This window comes from Cannabis sativa, chromosome X (assembly GCF_029168945.1).
Source record: "Cannabis sativa cultivar Pink pepper isolate KNU-18-1 chromosome X, ASM2916894v1, whole genome shotgun sequence".
NCBI lineage: Eukaryota > Viridiplantae > Streptophyta > Magnoliopsida > Rosales > Cannabaceae > Cannabis > Cannabis sativa.
In genome coordinates this window covers 75860064-75875339 of record NC_083610.1, presented here as the reverse complement: position 1 = coordinate 75875339, position 15276 = coordinate 75860064, and the positions used below count along the sequence as shown (strand labels likewise).

The 15276-nt window shown below is 35.7% G+C and overlaps 1 long non-coding RNA gene across 1 annotated transcript; it reads right to left on the bottom strand.

The window, feature by feature from the left end:
• Positions 1 to 5760: 5760 nt before the first annotated feature.
• Positions 5761 to 9940, bottom strand: LOC133031869 (uncharacterized). The gene is made up of 2 exons (XR_009684927.1): positions 7394 to 9940; positions 5761 to 6006 (listed from the first exon to the last, which is right to left on the bottom strand). It is a non-coding gene; the product is annotated as an uncharacterized LOC133031869 (long non-coding RNA).
• Positions 9941 to 15276: the final 5336 nt, after the last annotated feature.

The window sequence follows — 15276 nt, the reverse complement described above, 5'->3', positions numbered from 1 at the left end:
ATGACTCCTTCCATTCAGATCTCTAACCCTTGATTCCTTTCTGTAGCAGAACATAATCAAGATCTGAACCTGGATCTCTTTCTCTCCTTCCTTTGATGCTGAATCTCCTTCTTGTTGGTTGGATTCTTCACAATCTTCCATACAATGATTGAAATACCACTTGATGTGTGTGGGCACTACTCTATCACTAGGGTATTTCGAAATTGAAGAGAAGAAAAGAGAAGAGAGAGTGGCAGTTGTGAGGCTCAGGTTTTTCTCTGAGAGAAAATAAGATGCAAGTCATAGTTTCCTGAAGCCAACACTTTCTATTTATAGAATGCCATCTAGGTTTTGGTTAGAATTGTATGACATTAAAATAATGGAAAAATAAATGGTAAACCCTTTGCATAGTGGGCGGCCATATAAGGGAAATGGGCCTCACTTTGCAACTTTCTCATTTTGTCATTTTTCAATCCCATTTTCTCAAAAATGCCAATTTTCCAATTTAACCATTTAAATGCCAATTCTAATAATTTAATAACTAAAAATTAATTATTAAATAATATTATCATTTAATATATTTATTAATTTAGACATATAAAGTCTCTTAATTTATAAATAAACCTAGAATCTCTTTTCTTTACAATTTCGTCTTTGTTTAGTGAAAATTCATAAACTAGACATAGTCTAACTTTAGAATTATAATTGATTAATTAAAATCAATTAACTGAGTCTTACAAGCAGTATGGTCTCAACTAGTATGGGGACCATGGGCCTATATAAACCGAGCTTCCAATAAGTCGAACCGAATTTACCAAGTAAATTCCCTAACTTATTAATTCCTTATTGAATCCACACGTAGAACTTGGAATTGCACTCTCAGTCTTATAGAACGCTCTATACGTTCCACAATATAGATACACTATTAGCTATCCATTGTTATAATCCTAATTTGATCAATGACCCTCTAATAGATGATCTACATTGAATAGGCACTAAATTACCGTTACACCTTCAATGTATTTTATCCTTAAAATACTTAGCTCCGTATAAATGATATTTCAGCGAAGTGAAATGAGATCTACACCATTTATCTCTGTTTAGCCAAGCTCGAAGGATATCATCGTTTCACTTCTAAATTCCTATAGAAGTTATAGACTCCATATTTATGTTAGCGCTCCCACTCAATTATACTATCATGTTCCCAAAATTTACGTATCACCCTGACCCAAAAGTAGGCTTAACTAACAAATCAAAGAACATGTATAATACTCTTGAGATCGAACCTAACCATATCAGGATTAAGATCATTTGATCTAGTATCAACGGGTGATATTGAATTGAATAGATATTACGGTAAATTTTAATATATCTAATCAAAGTTCAATATCGGTCCCTTCCGATGTATACTCCATACATCCGATACTGGTAAACTTTGCCAATGCCCTGGAAAGGACATAACACTTATCCAAGGTGTAAGAATACCTATCGCTGATTATCATGTCAGTCTAAATCCAGTGAACTGACAAATCAGAGAATAAACTTTCGAACATATAATTAAGATTATATTCCATTGTGCTGACAACACTATAATCATTAACAAATTCATATGTTCTGGACTTAAATAGAATTCATACATTATATATATAATCATGAAATAAATCATTTGAACCATGCAACATAATGTTATTTCTGATCTTTATTAATAAGTAAATCTGATTATATTAAAATGAGTTTTATTTAGAGCATAAAACCCAACAGCAACAACTAATATTGTTGGCGAGGAGGATGAGTGGGTACTATCGAACACATAAAGAACATAAGAGTCGGGGTACCAGTGGAAAAAAAACTGGTAGGTCGGCCTAGGAAGAGCAATGCAGGTGGAAGATCGATGAAGCATCGGTCATCTAATGGTCATGTGGTAGTGGAACCTCGTCATTGTTCGATTTGTGTCGGTTTAGGGCACAACAGAGCTACATGCAAAGCTCGTGTTTGAACCTTTCTTGTAATAGTTTCTTAGTTATCTATATTTATTGTAATGAACATTTTTTTAGATCGGATGTATGTGTTGTATAGTTGGTTGCTGTTTAACAGGATTGTGTAAACCATGTTAATTTTTTAATAGTAGTTATGTATTTTTTTTTAAAATGTTTTTCCAATATTGTGCGACATTTTCTAGGATGATGAGCGACTTTTTATGATATCAAACGTAAAAAAGTAATTTTGTGCGACATTTGCGTGACTACCTGATAATTTTCACGATTTATAATTTTTGCGATTGTTAGGCTATATATGTGCGACATTTGTGCAATTTTCTTTTCCATAATTTAGTTGACTAAATATTTTTCATTATTTATAATTTTTTTTTTTTTTGATAAATCAGGACATTATATTGCACAAATCGTATTTACAAACTAAAGGCACCCAAATCGGGCCCAATCAATCTATACATCTCATCTTATCTACCTTATAGTTCATTGAACCATGTTTTATCTACTTCTTTAGTCTTCTTGGGTATGAACATAGCAATTCGGTTTTTGATGTTCCATTTTGTCTCCTCAACCACCCGATTAGAGGACAATGATTCCCCTTGCCAAGTGATGTTATTCCTCAGTTTCCACACGCTATAGACCAGTCCAGCTACAGCAGCAGTGTATACCTGCTTGCGAAATCTCGAAATCTTGGCCCTTGCAATCCACCTAAGTAGAGTAACAAGGTTCAAAGACACCACATTCCAAGACAGCCACTGTTTGATGTCTTGCAACCATTTCACAGCCACATCACATTCAAAAAAAAGATGTTGCACTGTTTCAGCTTGATTATTACACAGGCAGCATAGTTCACTAATTTGTAAACCATGCTTAAGCAATCTCTCTTTTGATTTCAATCTATTTAACATTGCTAACCATAAGATAACACTATGTTTAGGTATATTCAATCTATTCCATACCTCATTACACCATTTCTTTTTGATTCCAGGAGGAGAAAGGAGAACATACCCTGCTGCAATTGTGTATTGCCTCTGCTGGAATGCTGCTGTGTCACACTTCAGCTTCAGCTGCTCTTTGATGGCTACCAGCTTTTTCCAATACCAGCTGGCATGGATAGAGGCTGTGTAGTCCCACCTTTTTATACGATAACTTTTTACAAATGTGCAATATTTGTGCGATTTTCTTTTCCATAATTTATTTGACTAAATATTTTTCATATTTTACAATATTTGCGATATTTATGCGATATCTTTTGATATTTGTGCAATATTTTTACGATTTTATTTTTGTTGTGCGAAACAAAACAATCAATGAATTACGATTCAATTTACAGTACTAACAAAAACGCAACACAATCAAGAAACAATATACCAAGAGATCTCAAGTATTCAAGTAATGAGTTAAGCAGTAAAACAGAAAAGAATAACACCAGGTTTAATGAGTTTGAGCCATGTGCAATGCTTTACATCTCAGTTGGAACAACAACAACTATATTTTTATTGATATCAGTGTTTACAAGGTAACAAGAATCTTCACAAATTTCTCAGAGATTACGAGAAGAAGTTTCTCTCGCTAGTTTAGACTTTCTCTCTCAACCTTACACTATCACAATTTTTACTCAAGCAAATCTGGTTTGAATATCACAGACTATTACAAAGATTTACAACTATATATAGATTTGAATTGTTACCAAAAATATCTCCAAAATTTCCATGGCACATTTACACTGCTTTAAATGATCCAGCTCATCACTAACAACAATAACTCATGTTAGCTTGAAAGGCGTGCTTTCAGTACAGACAATCCAGAAGCTCTATTAACACACAAGCCTTCCGGATACATACATGGCTTCCTTCGGAATACCTTCTAGACTGACAATAAGCAGTCTGGGAGTGACCTCCAGATCAGTGACAAGCTATGCAGGAGAGTTATTCCATACACGGTACAAGATTATCTAGAAGTACCTTCTAGATATTCTATAAGACCTTCCACCATGGCTTTCTGGATCCACACTAAGCTTTTAGTATTTGTTCTCCGGATTCACAGCTTCCAATCTTAGATGACTAAAATTGTAACCATAACCAACAAATCTCTACCTTGGTTTCAAGTTGAATTCTCTTGATAAATCAATTATTTAAATGTTGTTGTCCCCTAAGCCCCTCTGGGCTCAACTGACTCCGATCAGCTTCAAGCAATGCTTAAACTTACTAATTGGCACTATCTTGGTTATCATATCAGAAGGATTGTCTTTAGTTAGAACTTTGGCAATCTTCACAGCTTCTTTCTCCACAACCTCTCGTATGAAATGAAGCTTGATATCAATGTGCTTAGTACATTCATAGTGCACACAATGCTTAGGTAATCTAATTGCACTCTGATTATCACAATAAATAGAAATAACCTTTTGATTGAGCTTCAACTCTTCCATCAACCCGGTTAACCACAGTGCTTCCTTGATCGCTTCTATCAAGGCCATATATTCAAATTCTGTTGTCGACAATGCCACAATCTTCTGAATGATCGATTTCTAACTAATAGTTGTTCCAAATATAGTAAACACATATTTGGTCAAAGACTTTCAAGTATCGATACTGTGACAGTCAGTAGTCCCGTGATCCGTAAGGGGAAATATCGGGTAAGTTGTGCAATCCCACATCGTCTGGGGAAGGTCAAGTGGGATGATTCTGAGACTGTGTAGGTATGGGACTACACAGTTGAAGAGAGCTTAAATGGATTGATTGGTACTGCCTATATCAACAAGGTGCATCTTGTTTTTTGGTAGCCCATCTCGAAAGAACTCCACAGTTAAGCGCGTGCTTGACCTGGGGCAATTTCAGGATGGGTGACCTCCTGGGAAGTTTTCCCAGGAAGCGTGCGAGTGAAGACAAAGCACGTTGGAAACACTCGTGTTGGTCTGTAGGGTCAGTCATCAGTCCATGAAGCAGCCAGAGCGACGTACTCGTGTATAAGTGCCATTCATTCTGTGGGTGTAAGGACCCAATGGAGACTTGAAGCGGGGACGTTACAGATACACCTTGCATAATCAGAGTCTACATAACTATTGATAACATCCAAGTCTTCACTATGGTTATTCATGCCAAATACCAGTCCCTTCTCAATAGTTTTCAAATAACATAGAATTTATTTCAGGGCATCCCAAAGCTCCTTTTTGAGATTTCCCATGAATCTACTAACCATGCTCAATGCATATGCTATGTCTGGTCTAGTGCAGACCATGACATACATCAATAAGCTAATAGCACTAGCATATGGAACTCTTGACATCTCCGACTTCTCAGTCTCATCTTTTGGCATCTGAGTAGCACTCAGTTTAAAGTATTGTGCAAGCGAAGTACTCACTGCCATAGAGTTACTCATTTCAAAGCTATCAAGAATCTTTTTGATGTAACTCGTCTGATTCACGTACAATAGTCTTTTTTGTCTTTTTATATCCATGCATAACATCTTACTAGTTGGACCTAAATCCTTCATTTCAAACTCTGTCTTTAGTTGGAGCTTCAAGCTAGTGCTTGGTCTCTTGTACACTCTTGCTGGCGATCAGAATATCATCTACGTACAGCAACAGATACAAAGTATCTCCATTTCTTTCTTGGAAATACATACAAGGATCAAACTTACTTCTCTTTAGACATATCTTGGTCACATAATCATCGAATCTCTTTGTAACGCCCTAAGATTTAGGCATGCTACCCAATATGATTAAGAAACCCTAATTCCCTAAACGGGATTGGTTTTAAAATAAGCGCGGAAATTAAACTTTAAACGAAAATGGAATGAAAATAAACTTGTAATAATTTTAACCTTACAAACAAAAGTTACATGTTTCGGGATCCCAAAAATCATTTTACAAAATATTACAAGTCTTTTCTCCTTAGCCGACCTAAGCGGCAAAATAGAGTTACAAAAGTTTCAACGCTGGTAGACCCCAACCCACTTGGTCTAGTGTGGCTCGAACATGTACATACATCGCCCAACTCCCATACTCATGGCTGATCAGAGATAGATTTACCCTTTCCTGCAGAGTAGAGAACCCGTGAGCCAAGCCCAGCAAGACAGTAAGATATATCGTTAATCATATATAACTCATCACATAAATAATAATAATGACATTTCATATTTTTCTGTATGACACAGACCTGCGTGTTACGCTCACACGCCTATTTATGTCTATGTGTCATAGACCTACGTGTTACGCTCACACGTCTAATTACAATAAGGCCTTAGAACGGTTCATCTCGGTTCTAGTTACCGAGTCCAACCCGATTATGTCTTGAACACATAACCCTTTACTTCAATATACATCTATATACATCATGGCATAACAATTACATATTAACAATTCACTTGGGTAATAACCCTAATCCAATAAACCCCTCACTTTAGAGTGATAACTCTAATCCCGGTTTCTAGTTTCTCATATAAATCACATTCCATATAAGCGTCATTGCGCATATCTCTACGTGCTAACTACTGTCTTACCTGATGTCCCACAAATATGGAGATTCCAAATTCCTGGGTGCTCCTAACCAAGTGCCGGTAATCCTAGTCACAATTCTGGGATACACAAGTATAGGGTTAATCCCAAAATCTATTTCCACAAATTAAAAACTTGGCATTTAAATTCTAGATATTCAGATAGAGCTCAAAACGAGCTTTCCAACGATATAAAGAACGTCCCAAACGGAGTCCCGAGTCAAAAGTTATGACCAAAACAAAAACCCGAAAAAAAATACAATAAGCTGCCAAAATGGCCGCGGCTACTGGGTTTAAAAACCCAGGAAACCCAGTTTCCAGCCACGAAAATGCATCCAAAAACACCAATTTTCATGCTATATCAACCCATAATCATACCAAACTTTCACCTAACATAAACCAAGTAATTAGAGAGGAATTACACCTAATTCACTCTCCAACAACACCAAAAACCAGTAACTAAAAAATCAGCCTTCAACAATGAATTTCAGCCCCTAAACTCATCCATTTTAACTCAATTCACAACCAAAACTTAAATCCATCAAATAGATTTTCCAGTAATTAAATCAAAAGCTTAAAACACAATTCATGCATTAAAAATCCAATGGTAAAAACCCCAAAAATTCAGATTAAACATCATAAACTTCAAAGCTCCAACTTAAGCAAAATCACCAAGAACTTCAAGCTCAAGAACTTGAACTTGAACAATTAATTTCAAAGTTCAATAACAGAATAAAAACACAATAAAATTCCTTTTAAATTCTGTCTAAACCTAACCCAACATCAATTCAAAAGATCCAAGTACAAACATGCTCAAATCAATAAGAAAACACCAACATGCATCTCAAGACCATCCCAACCTATTTCATGCTTTTCAACCATAAAATCACAGCACCAAATTCATTAAATTTCAGCAATAGAAAAACTACCTCAAGCTTCAATGCAATGATCAAGCCACAACTCCTCAAACAATTCTTCAATTTCAAGCTTGAATACCAAGCAAATCACCAATTTTTCAACCAAATACAAAGAGAGATAGAGAGAGAGAGGGAAGGGGGCTGTTTTAGGGTTAAGGTAAATGCAGAAAATGAATTTCATTTTTTTACAAAGAATGCCTTTAGTTGAAAATAAATCCAAAAATATATATTTACCATTTTGCCCCTAGGGCCATTTCTCACATACTCAAACAATTAAGGGCATTGAATTCATTTCATATATAACACATATTTAAATAATTTCAGATTATTCACACATAAATAAAATGCCAAGAATTTATCCCAAAATTATATTTTGGCCCCGAACCCGGTTCGACCCGAAATACCCGATTGTGACTATACCGCACCAACTTGTCAGAACACACCTGAAAAAGGACACACCATATATACTATATAATAATATAGTTCATAAGCACATAAATAAATTAAATTCACAGTTTTACCCTTCTCGGGTCAAAATTACTAAAATGCCCCTGGCTCACCAACGGGGTCTTAACATGTCATTTCTCATATTAATTCGCATATAATAAATTATAATATAATATAATTCTACAATAATACTCAATTAACTAGTTAGGGCTTTGCTAATCCATTTCCTTAATTCCAGGGTATTACACTCTTGTTCCACTATCTTAGAGATTGTTTCAAACCATATAGAGACTTCCGCAACAAGCACACCAGTGTTCCTTTCCAGCCTCTTCAAATCCTTCAGGTTGTTTCATTAGAATTCTTTCATACTTGGAATGGCTTCTTTCCATGTGTACACCTATTTTCATCTGATGACTTTACCGTCTTCTGGCATCGGTATTACATTCCAAGTCCAGTTCTTCTTTAGGGAGTGCATCATCTCTTTTAACATAGCTCTATTCCATTTCTTCCGATTTTCGGTTTTCATTGCTTGTGCATAGCTGGTAGGCTCTTCATGTACAGTTTGAATAGCAACATGAAATGCAAATGCGATTAAATTAGCATGTCCATATCTTTTTAGAACCTTTACTTCTCTCCATGTTCTGTCTCTATCCAGTTTATAACTCTTTAGCTTATCACTTCCGAAATCATCTTCTGAGTCATCTCTTTTATGATCTATAGGTATTTCAGTCTCTACCCTTCTCGGAGGCTCCACCTCAAGCTCAGTTCTTGGAGCTTCAATTTCTTCTCGGTTAGTATTGGCTTAACTTCCAGCAGGTTTGTCAATAAATTTCATTACAGATTCATTAAATGTCACATCCTTACTAATTATATATTTCTCATTCCGGGCTCCAAACACCACATCCTGTATCCTTTGACTCCTTCAAGATGCCCTAAGAAAATAGACTTTAAGGAACTTACCATAAGTTTGTCTTGCCTAACTGTGCATAACAGACACATCTGAATACCTTCAAGTGTTCATAACTCATTGGCTTCCCTAACCACACCTCATTTGGCGTCTTGAAATCCAGTGTTGTTGATGGACATTTGTTTATTAAGTAAGCTGAAGTGGACACACCTTTCGCCCAAAACACTTTGGGCAATCCAGCACTTAATAGCATGCACCTCACTCTTTCTAAGATGGTTCTGTTGGACCTCTCTGCGAGTCCATTTTGCTGAGGAGTCTTCCTCACGGTCTTGTTCCTTGATATTCCTTCTTGCTTACAGAACACATCAAACTCATCCAAGCAGTACTCTGGACCATTATTGTTTCTTAGTCATTTTACTTTCCTTCTAGTTTGATTCTCAATCATTATCTTCCAGTGCTTAAATCTCTCAAGAACTTCCGTCTTATTCTTCAAAATAAACACCTATAACTTTCTTGAGTAATCATCAACTATTGAAACAAAATATGTGCTCCCGGAGTGTGATGGTGTCCTTGAGGCTCCCCATAAATCATTGTAAACATAAGCCAGTGTTCCCTTGGTATCCCTTTTGCCAGTTCCAAAATTGACTCTATAAGCTTTACCAAGTACACAATATTCACAGAAGTCTAATTGCTCAAGCTTTACTTTTCCAAGTAATCCCTGCTTATTCAGTTCATGGAACCTTCTTTCACTAACATGGCCAAGTCTCTTATGCCATACTTCAGTTTCATTTATGTGCTTGCTTGAAACACACACCTTCGTGTTTTCACTGTGGTACCTTCCATAGGATAAATCCCATTTTATTTTCTTCCTCTCATCACCACATTGGAACCTCTACAAACTTTCATGATTCCTTTCTCAATTTTAATAAGAAATCCTTGATCATCTAACATATCAACAGAGATCAAATTTCTTTTAAGATCAGGTACTAGACATTCTTCAGCACCCTTTCAACACCATCATGAAGTTTCAACCTTAAGGTTCCAATTCCCATCATCTTACAAGACTTGTTATCAACAAGATACATAGTCCCATAATTTCCAGATATAAATTCTTTGAAGCAAGATTTATTCGGTGTCATATGGAACGAACACCCAGAATCCAAGATCCATTTAGAATCTAAATTCTCGAAGGTTACCAACAAAGCACTAGTTGAGTCATAACCGTCACTACTCACTACTGCATCTCCTTCAGATCTTGAATCACTCATCTTATGCCTCTCCAGACACGCCCTTCTTAGATGCCCTATTTTCTTGCAAATCTAGCATCTAACATTCTTCTGGTTATCAGATTGTGATTTGTATCTTGATTTTACTTTTGAAGCTTTGTGACTTTCTCTTTTCTCACTTCTGCCCCTTGTATACAATCCATCAACACTTCCAGAATTCTTTAACTCACTCCTCTGATTCAGCTCTTTTGAATTCAAGGCTGATTGCACATCATCGAGTGTGATCGACTCTCTTCCATAAATCATTATATCTTTAAAGTGCGCAAAGGACTTTGGTAAAGAACTGAGCAAAAACAAGGCTTGATCTTCATCTTCAATGGCGACACTAATGTTTTCAAGATCGAGAATCAACTTATTAAACTCATCAATCTGCTCTCCAATAAATTTGTCTTCCATCATTTTGAATGAATACAGGGCTTGTTTCATATATAATCTATTCACCAAAGATTTAGTCATATACAGAAATTCATGTTTCAGCCATACACCTACAACCGTATTTTCTTTTGTAACATTTTTCAGAACCTTAAAGCTTCAAAATAATCGCACTATGAGCCTTTGCAAGAGTCTCTTTCTTATGTTTATCAAACATCGAATTAGGAAGAGACTTATTTCTTAGCAGAGCCTCATAAAACCGTTGATGAACTAACAAAGCCTTTATCTTCATCCTCCATAATCCAAAGTCATTCGTACTAGTAAGCTTTTCAACATCGTATTTCGCAACAGCCATGATTACAAACCAAGCTTTGATACCAGTTTATTATGCAAAATAGAATAATTAATGACTTACGATTCAATTTATATTACCAACAAACACGCAACACAATCAAGAAATAATATACCAAGTGATCTCAAGAATTCAAGTAATAAATTAAGTAGTAAAATAGAAAAGAATAACATCAGGTTTAACGAGTTTGAGCCATGTGTAATGCTCTACATCTCGGTTGGAACAACAAAAATCGTATCTTTATTGATATTAGTATTTACAAGATTACAAGAATCTTCACAAACTTCTCAGAGACTACGAGAAGAAGTTTCTCTCTCTAGTTTAGAGTCTCTCTCTCAACCTTACACTATCACGATTTTCACTTAAGCAAATCTGGTCTGAATCTCACAAACAATTACAAAGATTTACAAGTATATATAGATTTGCGTTATTGTAAAAAATATCTCCTAAATAATTATGGCACATTTACACTGCCTTAAATGATCCAGCTCATCACCAACAATAATAATCCACGTCATCTTGAAATACACGCTTTCAGTATGAACAATCCAAAAGCTTTATAAACTCATAAGCCTTTTGGATACATACATGGCTTCCTTCCGAATACTTCAAGGCTAACAGTAAGCTGTCCGGGAGTCACCTCCAAATCAGTGACAAGTTATCTGGGAGAGAAATTCCATGCACAATACAAGCTTATTTGGAAATACCTTCTGGATTTTACAAGACCTTCAACATAGGGCTTTCTGGATCCACACTAAGCTTCCAGTATCTGCTCTTCAGATTCACAGCTTCCAATTCTAAATGACTAAACTTGTAACCATAACCAGTAATTTTTCATAATTTAATTGCCTATGCAATTTTAGGCGATATATTTTTATAATTGTGCGACATTTGTGCGAGTTTATCTCAACTGTATAGAAAGGTAGGCACAACCAAATTGGTAGGCACAGAAGGGTAGTTTATCTCAATTGTGACATTCTAAATTGGGGTTATTAGCATTTAACATTATTTGAAAACTTAATGATTCAAGTACTTATAATTAGTTCTAATAGTTTTTGTTAATATGTGATTAAAAGGCATTTTTTTTCAAAATATGTGCAAAAATATTAGTGTCGTGAACTAATCGCAAAAAATATACTATGAACTCAATTACCATGTCAAATTCTGGTAAAATAAGTCTACACACGACTTATATCTAAAGGTGAGCATGTTATTATCTATAACATGCTCAAATGAATGATCAAACATGCAATGCTTAATGTATTCAACGACATACATTCCACAATCGTAACTACAAATTAAATAAATAGAAACTATTAGAAATAATAAAGTTAAGTAATTCACAAGGGACTACAAAATAAAATAAATGGAAAATTAGACATTTATCTTTTGTCCATCTGCGATACAACTTTGGAGGTAGCTCTTCTATAATGCATTGGTGGGAGGTGGCTGAGATCACCGAAATCATTTGGAAGTACATAACAGTTTAATTGAAAATCATCACTAGCCCACAATAAGGATGCAAATAGCTTGATCAAAGGCTTCAAATATGATTTCATGTTGTCCTCAATCGTGGCCTCGATATCACAGTCATATACAACAATCTCTCAATTCTCAATGTCTACCTCAATAACCACCTAATGGTGCTCAGCGGGAAAGTTCAACACAAAGTAGATATATTCTTAGTTCTCCCAACACGGAAAGTGTCTATGCTCCATCCCCACCACTTAATTAAGAACCGATTGATCCCATTTGAACGTGCTCCTATCACCATCATGAAAATTCCAGCACATTTGTAATATTTGTGGGGCAGATGTCTTAGAACTACACATTTCTGAGTGTATACACTAGGGAAGAGCTTTTGTCTTCTTCTCAACAAGTGCATCATGGCATCAATTTGCTGCATTGCAAATAAAAAAAATTAGAAACACATTGCATAAATGTCGCACATAGGTCACACAAAGATCATACAAAATCAATTATAAGTAAAATTGCATATAAATTGCACAAACATCGTACATATGTCACACAAAAGACCAAATAAATTAAATGTAGTGCTGAATTGCATAGAAATTGCACGAAAAATTACACAAACATCACACACATCAAACATGTGCATATTTAGCGATTTCTTTGCGAGTTTAAGCGATGTATTTGAGGTTTACAAACCACATCGCAAATACATATGTTAGATGTCGCAAAAACTCGTAAACACGTCGCATAAATATAAATATATGTTGCTCGGCAATTTAAAACACCAAATTTGAACAATTAAGAAACTACTTACAGTATCGTTGAGTCATTCTCCTTCCATCACTGTACGAACTAGGTCCAAATTGTACTGCTAGTGTGAACATCCCTAGCACGGTCATTGTCCCTTGAGTAAGTAATCTACTTTTGGTAAAATTTGTACATCTATGAGTCTACTGGCCTCAAAGTATCTACTTTAGATGGCCCAATTTGTTGTTTCTTCTTCCTCTCTGTGTAGTCCTTCAAGAAAAATAACTTTCGTTTTCTCTTAGCCCTCAAAAATTCCACTCCACGAGGTGGCCCATCTAACTGTTGCAGCAATCATAATGGCATTTCTTGGAGAAGAAGGAGCCTCATCTATGTTGGATTTCTAATCTTTTGGATACACATCATCCTTATCACAATCGACTGCCGGTTGTGATGGTTGTATGTGTTCTAATGGCTCTGATAGTTGCTTCTGTAACAAACTTATCATGGTCGCAATTTAATCCATGATAAGATTTTTCATCTCTTTCAGAATACTTTGAAAGGTAACCTTCATCTCAATCTGTGCAGCCAGAATTGCAAATTGTTGGGCTTCAATTCAACCTTCTCTAATCTCTTTGCCAATCCTAGGTAGTCGACGTCATTAGCTACAAGACTTGAGGTTGGGGGCAAAGTGGCTGATGTGGAGGGCTCTGTAGGTTCTTTCAATGGTGATGGTGGAATGGTTTTGGCACTTTGAACATATTCAGCCACCTATTTTCCTTGGGTCTCGAATACAGTGAAATCTTATGTACCAACTTGTGTTTCTTCTACCTCATCCAAGCCCATATCTATCGCGGGGACATCACCCTTACATTTGAACTTCCAATATTCACCATCCCAATTCTAAGGGTACAAAATTTGAAGAACAATCATCTGCAAAAAAAAAAAATCGAATTAATGTCGCCTAATATTGCATAAAAATTGCATACAAATGTTATGATAAATTGCACAAAATATAATGGAAATCACAAAAAAAAAAAAAAAAAAAAAAACTCATGCAAATGTTAGGGTAATCGCACATATATCGCACAATGTCACTCAAAATATAATGTAAATTGCAAAATACAAATGTGTGAGTAAATCACACACAAATTGCACAATGTGGCTCAAAATATTATTTAAATTGCAAAATAAAAAATGCACATAGATTTTAGGATAAATTGCACACATATCGCATGATGTCGCTCAAAATAATGTAAATTGCAAAAAAAATATATATTGCATATAGTCGCAAAATCTTAAGCATATATTGCATAAACATAAAAAATGTCGCATAAATATTGCACAACAACTACAACAGTCACATGTAAACACAAATAACACTTCTATCAAAGTAGATATCAAAACAACAATGATAAATAAAGAAAGATTCACATACCCTTTTCTCAAACAACACAGCCGCATTAGGTTGCTTCACATCGCGGTTCAACATTCGAGGGAATCTAGTCCCTTTGCACTGGCCATACTTCTTTCCTACATCTTGCATGACCTCAAACTCCCAATATTGTAGGGCTGGTGCATATCCGTACACATTATACTTCGCTTCTAGTTGAGTAACTTTTTTCTCCTTCTTAGATTTCTTATTCCTCTTATCTTACTTACTCGAGACCTTATCCATGTAGTTTTTCCTAAGCTGCTGCATATTTTTAGCTGTGAAAGACAACAACTTCTGATAAGAAAGGAGACCCCAAGGATACTCACATAATCTATCTACATTTTCTACTAACTTCAGCATATCTGTCCAGATATACACACCCTCGGATCGTGACAACAAAAGGCCTTCAACAAATGCATATAACCCCAGCTTGTACACATCGTATGTAGCATCACACGCCTCAAAAGCTTGCCAATGGGTTTTAAAGGTCACCCTTCTTGCATTGTAGAAATGGTCCCACAGTATCTGATCAATATCGCATTGTGTATTCAATTCTTCTGTTGAAAGGCCACCGCTCATATTTAGGACTGTGATCAAACCGAACTCAGACCTCCCAAATCTGACTTCAGTTTTACCCACGTAAAACTACACTTCATTATTTTTGACCTCACTGACTTTCTTTTTCCTCAATTATTTTTTGATGTACAATCACCCCAGAGAATTTCAAATCATTGACATTCCAAAAAAACTCTAAAGGGGGTTTCCTTGACCTTGTCGATCAACTTAAAGGCTTCGAACTTAGCCTTTATTGAAGCAAAGTACCCGTCCCATCTATAAATGATACACTTGGAAAATGCTCAAATAATGGGAGAATGAGTT